The sequence below is a fragment of the Cotesia typhae genome, unplaced genomic scaffold, assembly GCF_013202065.1.
Source record: "Cotesia typhae breed Kobodo isofemale line unplaced genomic scaffold, CoteBio_Ctyphae contig_20, whole genome shotgun sequence".
Taxonomy (NCBI): Eukaryota; Metazoa; Arthropoda; class Insecta; order Hymenoptera; family Braconidae; genus Cotesia; species Cotesia typhae.
Window position 1 is genome coordinate 3,480,430 of NW_027423725.1, and position 10,603 is coordinate 3,491,032.

General features: G+C 31.6%; 1 long non-coding RNA gene across 1 annotated transcript; it reads left to right on the forward strand.

Moving 5' to 3' along the window:
- The first annotated feature begins 1,843 nt into the window (after nt 1–1,843).
- Nucleotides 1,844–3,956, forward strand: LOC141538009 (uncharacterized). Its single transcript, XR_012480989.1, has 2 exons — nt 1,844–1,874; nt 2,013–3,956. It is a non-coding gene; the product is annotated as an uncharacterized LOC141538009 (long non-coding RNA).
- Nucleotides 3,957–10,603: the final 6,647 nt, after the last annotated feature.

The window sequence follows — 10,603 nt, forward strand, 5'->3', positions numbered from 1 at the left end:
AATCACTACTGTCTTACACAATATTATAGGTTATGTACACTGTTTATAGGTTATATACACTGTTTATAGGTTATATACACTGTTTATAGGTTATGTACACTTTTAAAGGTTATGTCACTGTTTATAGATGATGTACACTACACAATAGTATTTGTACACTGGACTATACTCGCGTACTTCACAACACTGAACTTCACTATATTTTATAACACTGAATACTGTTTAATCACGAGAGATGTACTTCGTTTTTGTGAAGTACGGCTTGAACGCGCTGCTTTTATAGCCAGAGGGTACTACGCGGTTACCCCCCACTCCTTTACCTCAAAAACGGTTTGATGACGTCATCTGCTACGCAGTTAGAAATAGAACAAAGAAAACTGCGCAGTTACGCAACCTTGAACAGGCTCAGACCTGTATGATGACGTCATCTACTACGCTGTTAGAAAATTCTAGAACAGAATGAGTCATCTACTACGCAGTTAGGAATAAAGCAAAGAGAACTACGCAGTTACCGTGACCTTGAACAGGTTCAGACCTGTTTAGAAGTAGACCAAAAACCTCGACAGATGGCGTATCTTCTCGCATGTACTCCTCATACTTACAGTTTGAATATATTAATCTTTTCAGAATATAAACAATGAAATGCACCTGTGATCTAAGCAACTATTATTGATGCTGAGATCACAGGTGCATTTTTTAACAAAAATGTAGGAAATCAGAATCAAAATTTGAAATGGCGGAAATCAGACTCAAAATGGCGGATATTATACTTAAAATGACGGCTCGATATAAAAATGGTGGAAATCAGATCAAAATGGCGAATTCATAACATAAAATGGCTAAAGTCAGATTCAAAATGGCAGATTTCAGATAGCAGCCACCAAAATGGCGGATAGTAGCCACCAGATGGCAGATTCAAAATGGTAGGAAAATAGCGGATAAATTTTAAAAATGGCGGGAAAATGGCGGATAGATTTAAATTACAGAATTCAGCACCAGCACCACCTATGAAAACAACCGATAAAAACCTCATCCATAACCTCAAAATGTCATACATATCTACCACCGGCAACACCTACTGTCGGTAAAAACAGGTCGCCCATATCTACAGAGGATACTTACCACGGACCCGAACCCATCACTGGTAAGGTAGATCTCAGCTTAGCGCTTGCGCGACCCGGCAAATCGGTTTTACCGATTGAGTATCACCCCCCCCCCTTTTTTTTTTTTTTTTACCTACTGACCCCAACTTTCCTAATAGCCCAGATCATTCTAAGATAATGATAACTCACTCCAGTGATCGGGAGGACGTCGGGTAGTCTACCATTCCGTACTTTGACAGGGAACTTTCTGGGCCCATGCCTAGGCTTGCTCTAGATGGACTAGGGCTCTACCACCATGGCAATGGCGAATCTGGAGGATTTATTGGCATTAAAACCTTCACTTTTGATCTCTCCCAGTATTTAAATTCTGATATTGATCTCAATTTGATGAGACAGGGAGAACTGGAGAGTATACAGGAGCAAAAACGATTGAGGAGTTAGATTAAATTTTGGTTCATGCTTCATTCTTGAACGTGTATGCTATATTCTTTATTATATCTTGTAACGGAGTACACGGGACCTTCCTTATCCGGAGAAGGTCTTCGATCCGAGTCATAATTATCGACCAATTCTCCAGGGCGCTGTGCTCCGAAGTACTCGCGCCAATAGTCTTAAGCTAGTAAGTCCCCGAGAGGGTAGCGCCGGCGCTGAGAGAGAGAGAGAGAGAGAGAGTGGGGAAGAGAGAGCCAAGAAGAAACAAACCAACAAATTTTGGTAAGTTTTATTGTGTTCGAACGATCGAAGAATCGACATCACAAACATCTTACTCAGGTAATTATTTTTATTCTATTGTTTTCTGTGGAACGAGGCGATAAAATTTAGTTAAATTTAATGCGTGCTAGGCCCAATGCCAGCTCGCTTAAGTTTAATTAATCTAAGAAATATTCTAATAACAATTTCATGTTCCAGAATAAAATATTCCCTGTGAATTAAGTTACGAAGTGGCGATTCAGGACCGTGCTGACAATAAGACCTCATCGAGGAAAACATCAAGGAAAAACGAGAAATCTGGAAGAGCGTCGAGGGATTTTGAGGAAAGAAAAACCCAAGAAGACTCCAGGTACAATAAATATGTCTAAATAGATTCTCGGTGAAGTGGCATTAGCCAGGCCTTATGTCGGCTGGAGGTTATCGCCATTTCGTGTTCGATCACAATCATTAGTTTTTAAATAAAAATTTAATCCATTAATCTTGCCAAAATTTAAGCAATTGGTTTAGTCAAAATTTAAGTACTAGTAAATTTAACTGAACATCAAAAATAATTAACGAAATGTTTAAGAACAAAATTTGGTAACTAGTCAGAATAAAAGTCCGAATAAAGTTAACAATAAATTTAAGAACAAGTCAAAAATGAAATAACTAAATATTTAATTAATAATACCAGGAATTATTTCGGGTTATTAATTAAACACGTAGGCAGAGTCGGGATTAATCTTACTAGGAATTATTTCAGTTTGTTAATTCATGATTTTGGTGTCACGTGAAAATTTGAACTCTGGTAATTGAGTTTGAGTAAAATCAGTTAATTTTGTGTCAATTAAAATCATTAAAATAATTTCAGTAAAATATTTTAGTAAAATCATCAGAAGTTAAAATTAATTAAAATCAATATAAATAATTTGGAACGAATTTTGATTGTGTGAAATAAAATAGAAGTAAAATTAGAATCGTAAAAAATCGTTAGAATAATTGTTAAAATCATTTAGATAAAAGTGGAAAATAAATCAGTTGTAAATTTCACTTGAAGAAAAATTCAACAAAAGTTGGGAGAGGGTCCGCCATCTTGTTTCGAGCTAAAACGCCGAGTAAAGGACGTACAAGGTCGAGACTAAAAATCTCAAGGCGTTGTAAGGTGAAATATAATCCCCAAAATTAAAATAAAATAAATTTCAAGTTTCAAACAACATAAAGAAAGTAAAGAAAGTAATTTAGCAAGAATAAAATAAACTCAGTTATTCAGAGACAAGTAAAATAATTTAGTTAAAATTGAGTGAAATAAAACCAATTGTCAATTTCTTAATTCAGAGATTAAAACTAAATAAATTAATTAATTAACTCTGACAAATAATTTGGACAAGATTAAAACAATTCAAGTAAATGAAATAAAATTACAAAAGTCGGAAAAATGAAACTAAATTAATTTTAAGGAAATTAATTAAAGTAATTAAGTAAAATTTTATAATAAAATATGGCGTAATAAAATCGACAAATGTAAAATAAATTTGTAAGAATACTAGGACGTAGCGAATATTTTGTCGGCAGATTATTAAGACCTCTGTCATCAAATTTTAATCTATTAATACGAGATACGAAGACCTCTTAGTATTAAATATTTATTGTTGTATTATTAAGACCACGGCAGTAAATTAGTTAAGAATTTTAAAAAGGAAATTAACCGCTATAGGAATTTGGATTGGGAATAAATGGAAAATTTATTCAAGAGAAAATTTAATAATTGAAATTTAATTTGGATTTAGAAAATTTAATAATCAGATTTAATTTGGAAAATAAAAGTAAATAATAGTCTTAGAAAATAATTAATAAAGTATGGAAATTTTAATTAGTGTGTTTGAATGATAATAATTATATTGTGGGTGCGTGTGGAAAATTATGAAACTATGAAACTATAGCAAATTATGGAAAGTGGAAATTATGGAAAATTATGGAAAATTGAAAAATGGAGGAAAATAATTAGAAACCGCGGTATGGTCGCTCCATAAGAGGGTATCGTCGGGATTAGCCACTATGATAGGAAACCGTCTTATAAACGGGAATAGGACCTAGGATTAAGTGTTAATTAATTGTAAGGGGAATATCATTGTAATGAGTGGGTTAAATAAATTGAAAAATGAATTTCTTTGATGATTTCTGTTTTCTTCCCAGCAATCTCTCACGACCTTGTAGAACTTACTCCATGCTCTGGTCCAGTTTCTGGATACTGTGTCTAAAAATCCAGTGGCGCCCTAAATAAATTTAGGGGTGACCAAAGAGGACGAGTGGACTTTTTTTTTCCAAAAGAGAAATATACCGTTTCAATCTTATTAAAAATTTATTGAAAAGTCCAATCATGTGTAAAACTATCGTGAATATTGTAAAAATTATGAAGACCCAAGTTCAAAAGTTCAATTAAATAAAATATTTAAATTTATGCAAAAAATGTGAAGTTTTATTTCTGAAAAATAAGCTGAAAATTTTTGTTGAAAATATTTTTAATGTTGAACCCAAAATTTTAATTTTTAAGAACAAAATAAATAATACTTTTATGCATTGTTAAAAGAAAATAACGACTCAAAAGACAAAATTTTGAACCAAGAATACCATTTTGAAGAAAAGGATTTTGTTGAGTCGAGACAATAAAGTCTTGAAATACGAAAATTTTCTTATTGGGTCAATAATAATTTCTTAACTAAAGAATTTATTTTTTATTCTTTAAATTATTTTTTCTTATTCCAAAGAAGTATAACTTCTGAAGCGTGAACACAAGTACACACACCATTTTTTTATATTATGCGTCGATAGAAAAAAAATATCAACCGTTCTTACATAACAAAAATGAATTTAGAAGATAATTTTTGTAATAAGCTAATTACAAGAAATTAATTTTATTTACAATTCAATTTACATATTTTTGAATTTAATTCGTAAAAACTTAGAAAAAATTTTTTTTTGGTTTCTATTTTTTGAACTTCTTTGAAAGAGCTTGACCAATTGACTTTAAAATATAATCAGCTCAAAATCTCTGTGAAAATTTTCGAACGTCGTGTCGTTCATTTTAATCAGTTGATTCATTTTCAAGATATCGTCCGACAAAAATAGCAATTAATCGATTAAAAAAATTGATGATAATTTCAGCGATTATTCTTTTTTTTTAGCAGCTTACATTACGATTGCGATAAAATGTGACAAAACGTTAGCATCTTGATTTTTAGGCACCAACATAGCGCATCTTTGCGATAATGCTTAAAGCATGGAATGATAGTCTTTCACCCAAGTATTATTGCTTAACACTCTCAAGGTTCCTTAAATTTTTTCACTAAAGAGCAAATAATCAAAACTGAGTGAAATAAATTTTTTCAAGGCAGCTTTATTTATTGCAGGCTTAAAAAATTGTCTTTTACTTCTCATTAAACTTGTGTTACTTTTCGCAATACGCGACGTTCAATATTATTGACTTTTTTTAACACGTCACCAATTTTATGGGGCAGAGCGCTTTCTTTCAGGATTATTATTGACCGTATTTACCGAGCTCTAGAGTTAAGTATTATATTTATTACAATTACTTATTACTTCTCTTTTATTCTTACTAAAAAAAGCATTTGCGTTGAAAGGTTTCAAGAAATAATTACCGAAAGAATTTGATACATTATATGATTTAATAGAAAGTTTTTAGTTTATTTTTTCTGTCGGGTTAACGAAACTACAAAATACTGCTGTTTGTTAACCATTCCATCGCATGTGTCTCAGCAGGGATTTCGGACATGTGTAAAGGACCACCCTTAACCCTGTTGGCTTACAGACCACATTGCGTGATTGACGTTAAAGGAAAGTATTTGAAACATCCCTTGAATTTGAATTGTGGATTGAGCAAAGTAGTCGACAATGTGGGGGGGATCTGACTGTAAAATTAATATGTTTTTTAGCCGGGTCACTGCATGATTTTTGTTCTTTGACAAGAGACCTCCAGTATTGTGATAATTTGAAACGTCAATAAAATACTTAAGTCTTGAAGAAAAAACAAGACGGGCAACATGTGAATACTTAAAATAATTTTCATCGTATTTGACGTCGTTTGTAAAAAAAAGGAATTCAATTCTGGGCTGAAAAAGTAGATCTGTTTTTGGAAATGTGAATAGTTTTAACATTTTTCTTGAAATTTAATTTCATGTTTCAGATGTCAATTATCTGGAAATTATTTCGAAGTTACACTACACACTATGAAAAAAAGTTTTTCTTTGAAAAAATGGGCATTGATGGGACAAGAAATAAATTTTTGAAAATTTTAAACAATTTAATTTCTTATTCTATTTAAAAATTAATTTTAAGATGCATGACAAAAGTATTTCTACGTATTATTTTTAACTTCCCGCTAAGAAAATTGAAAATTTTCAAAAATTGGGAAGTTATTGTTTTTACCCCGTTTTCTGAAAATCGAATTTTCATCAAATCTTGACGTTTTGAGGTCCGAGGAAGCTTCCCTGAGTATTTAAATATTTAATATTTAATATTTAAATATTTAAATATTTTAAATATTTAATTTAAGTTTCGGTAGCAACAATTAAAAATGCCGTAGTTGATAGTGTTTAACATTACCTTGATAAGATACTGGTAAAAAAAAACCTTCACCTAGCAATAATCGCAATAATCGTATCCCTTTACAAATTTTGCCTTTAACTACTCTAAAAATAAATTCTCTTCTACGAGAAATCTTTCGCTACACGTCGCCATCTAGCGGAGCTCTGTCAACCTTCTTTAATAACCTGTTTTATTAAAGAAATAGGAATTCTGATCAAACTTTTTCAACATACCCATACCAAAAATTTTTCTTCTTATGACCTGAGATCTAAAATTAATTCCTGATAAAAATAAAAATTAAAAAAAAAACATTTGAACTTTTATAGTAATAATTTATTTACCAACTAATATATTACAACAAAACATAATGTAAATCTTAAAAGTTAGATAATCGTATCATTCTTAACGGTACAAAGTGAAAAAATAATTATTTAGCACATGTATAATACACATGACATTATAAACCACCTGAGAATCATGGTTAATCGATAAATAAATAAAAAATCTAAAATTCTCGTTCAATCTGATGAAAAATAAAGTGAGTTGAGATTTATCAGAGGCCCGTTCGGCGTTCCTGGTTGGATCTTGTGTCTCACGTTGTAGACGTCTGGTTCTGGAATTCTAGTAAAATAAGTAAAAGAGACTGATGGTGAAGCTTGATGGTAGAGCTTTTATAAAAAGCTTGCCCAGCAACAAAACATCGTCAACGAGAACACACAAGAGACGTATAGTAGAGTCAATTGAAATTCTCGAGAATCGTGGTGTGCGCTGGTTGGTATGAGGTCAACGATGAAAAATGCTAGTACTGACTCAGCGTTAGAGTCTTAACGTGATAATTTCGCATACCAACACCTGCCGGCCCTGGCTCTCCTCTCATTCCTTATTTCTTTGCTTGTTTATAGATACTCTCTATATATAATGTTTAAAATCTATATATACGTATATAATCTTTTTATATGTATATATACATATGAAAGTGTCTCGGCGTGCCTTCATGCCTTGCGGATTGTATTAGACTTCACATGAACACTGTTCATTTATTCTCAGATAGCAACTTGCTGTATACAAGTGTCTACACTATCATATACTTCATTGATATTTTATCTGATAATTTATTTATTAATAATATATTGTGACATTCATCACTAACTTTTCATTTATTACTCCATATTATTACCTAAAATAACTTGCTTTAAGACTCGAGAAAGTTCAAAATGTCATTTCGTAATTCAGATATCAATTTATGCTCTTTTTTGTGAGTTTTTCTTTTACAATTACGCGTTTTTAGAAGATCCGAGTACCCTCCTAGTGTAAAGAATGTCTACAAAAAAATTAGGAAAACGTTTGACCCTGAAGGCCATCCCTGCAACTTCCCCCTAGTTTCGTAATTAAACGCTCGAAATTGCGCTTATTATATTTTTGAACTCGAAGAGCTCAAAAATATAATTTTCATGTAGTTTTGAACTCTCCGAGCTCAAAAGTCTGATAGAAGTTTGATAAAACACTATTATTTTAATTTTCAAACCGCAATAACTTTTGAATGAATGAACCGATTTCCACACGGTTGGCAGCATTAGTTTTTGAAATTGATCGATCGAGCCGTTTAAAAGTTATTAAAAGAAAACTTGATTAAAAAAAATTTTTTTTGTAGTTTTTTTAAGATTTCTCAAAATCTACTGGTCCGAATCAGTCCAAAGTATATTTTAAATCTAAGTTTGGTCAAGCCCTTTCAAATGACACCAACCGCGATCAAATCGGCAAAGCCGTTCAAAAGTTATGAATGGTTTACACACACACACACACATACACACACACACACACCATCGCGGGAATAGTTAGGGAAGCTTCCTAGGACCTCAAAACGTCAAGATCTGACGAGAACTCGATTTTCAGAAAACGGGATAAAAACAATAACTTCCCGATTTTTGAAAATTTTCAATTTTCTTAGGGGGAAGTTAAATAAAATTGATGAAAATCGTTTATTATAATCCCATTTAAAAATATTTTGTAATTTCTCAAAATGTTAATAACCGGAATCACATGTAAAAAATCACTTTCACCCGTTTATATTTTCAATAAAACCCCAGCTTGAGAAAAAATCTCTTGACAACAAACGGTGAGTATCATGAGAAAAATAAATTTAACTGGTCTGGTTTACCTGTACGAAAATTCTTTTCTTTGAAAAAATAACAGGTAGGTATCCCATTTCTATTGAGCAACATGTAGCTTTTGTATTTTTGTGCTCTACAATAATATTCACCTGATGGTGTTGGATACATAAATATATTTATCTACATATTATATATACTTGATCTACCTGCTAAAGAAAACCCCAACCACACTAAGGACGGGATGCACGCTTGAAAAATGGATTAATGTATGCAAAAAGCGTTCTCAAGCTCATGAATGAACGCTCTTTGACGCGATGAAGAAAATATTTTTTTTTCCCACCATCACTTTGAAGTAAGTGGATTTTAAATTTATCTATTAACTCAAACAAATTCTAAACTGTAGCACCAGGTCCTTGGTATTAAGTAAGAAAAATTGTGAACTAATTTATTTTCATTATAGAATTATTTTAATGTGAAATTTTATGAATTTGTTTACGAAAATTAATTTGATTAAATAATGTTAGAAGTTTTCTGAAGATTTTTGTAATTTTTCCAGGTAGCTCTTTTTATTAAATGCAATTTTTTAATGCCTCGTAAAAATTACAAAAGATTGAAAATAAAATTTTGATTCAGATGCTTCTCCGTATGGTTCAATCGTCCCCGGGACTGCTGGTTCAATTGACCCCATATAATTTTATAACAATTAATAGTGCATAATAAATTAATAAACGATTATATCACTCTAAACAAAGTTGAGGATTATATAGTATAAGTATATACAACGACTACAATTCAAACTTTATCAATTAATTCAAAAATTGAAGTATTATTGAACAATTTATCACCAGCCGAAAAAAAAGTTTACATGCTTAAAAATAAAAAAATCTCAATTTTTAAAAATTTATTAATCGCAATGATTTCAAATTTTGATGATAGCCGAGTTTAAAATATTAGAACCTAATTCTAAGAGCATGAAGCGTTTTTTCAATTTTTTCGATTTTTTAATTCAAATGGTTCAATTGCCCCGTTGTTCAATTGACCCCCTTCGCCCCGACGTTTGCCTAGACGTTGACACATATTACATTATTTTCAAAAGGGCAAAACTCACGAATTAACAATACAACTGAAGAAAGTCCATATTTCTGAAAGATACTTAACCTAAATAAGTCAATATTTGATGCCATTATGATATTACATTATCACATATTTATTTATTATTTATTGCATGATAATTGCGGCACTAAAGTTTCAACAATAAAATGTTATTGCACCGTTTGTTATAACGTTATAATGTTATAATACAGACACATAGAGATCGATCTAATGGTTGATAAAACAGAAATACTGGATAGCAAATTTAAAATTAAGCTTGAGGTACTTAAGTTTTAAATAAAATTGATATTACAAACAAAACATAGTATACAGTGTGTAGAATATGTATGGTGAATTGTAGATCTTGGTAGCGGCGTATACGTACAGAATGTAGTATATGTGTGTACGGGTATTGATCTAATAGTTTGCCGGAGAGAATTGCTTTCTCAGAACCTCGTGAGAACTAGAGACATTGTGGGTACATATAGAGTACAGTAAAGAAGAGATGGTGCTTTTGCTGCCGGTTCTATTGCTGCAGCAGCTCCTGCTCCTGCTCCTGCTCTTGCTCTGTAGCTGCTGTTATGTCTTGTCAGGGTAAATGTATGTTCAGGCGCCACATGGATCTAAAGGAAAGTCGCGTCTCGCGATCCTAATCGACTTGAAGGAAATCCTTGGGGCTTGATTATTAACGATTATATGTAACTAGTAATTATAAGATTGTGATCTTGTACCACTGGAATGTAGTACACTTGAATCATTCGCTTTTTCGAATTTAAAACACTAAAATACATTGCTCGATAGATTTTTTTTCATTTTTTACCCTGCAATTTGTTTACGAGCGCGCATTTATACAATCTGGATTTCGTCGTTTATTATTTTCTGAGCAAAAGTCCTGTGTTGGGGTAGGAATATTTTTTTTCTTGATAGCTAAATGTTTACTATTGTAAAACCTTTTTGATTGTTTTAAAAATTTTTTTTCGATCATATTTACATTTTTTTTCTTTA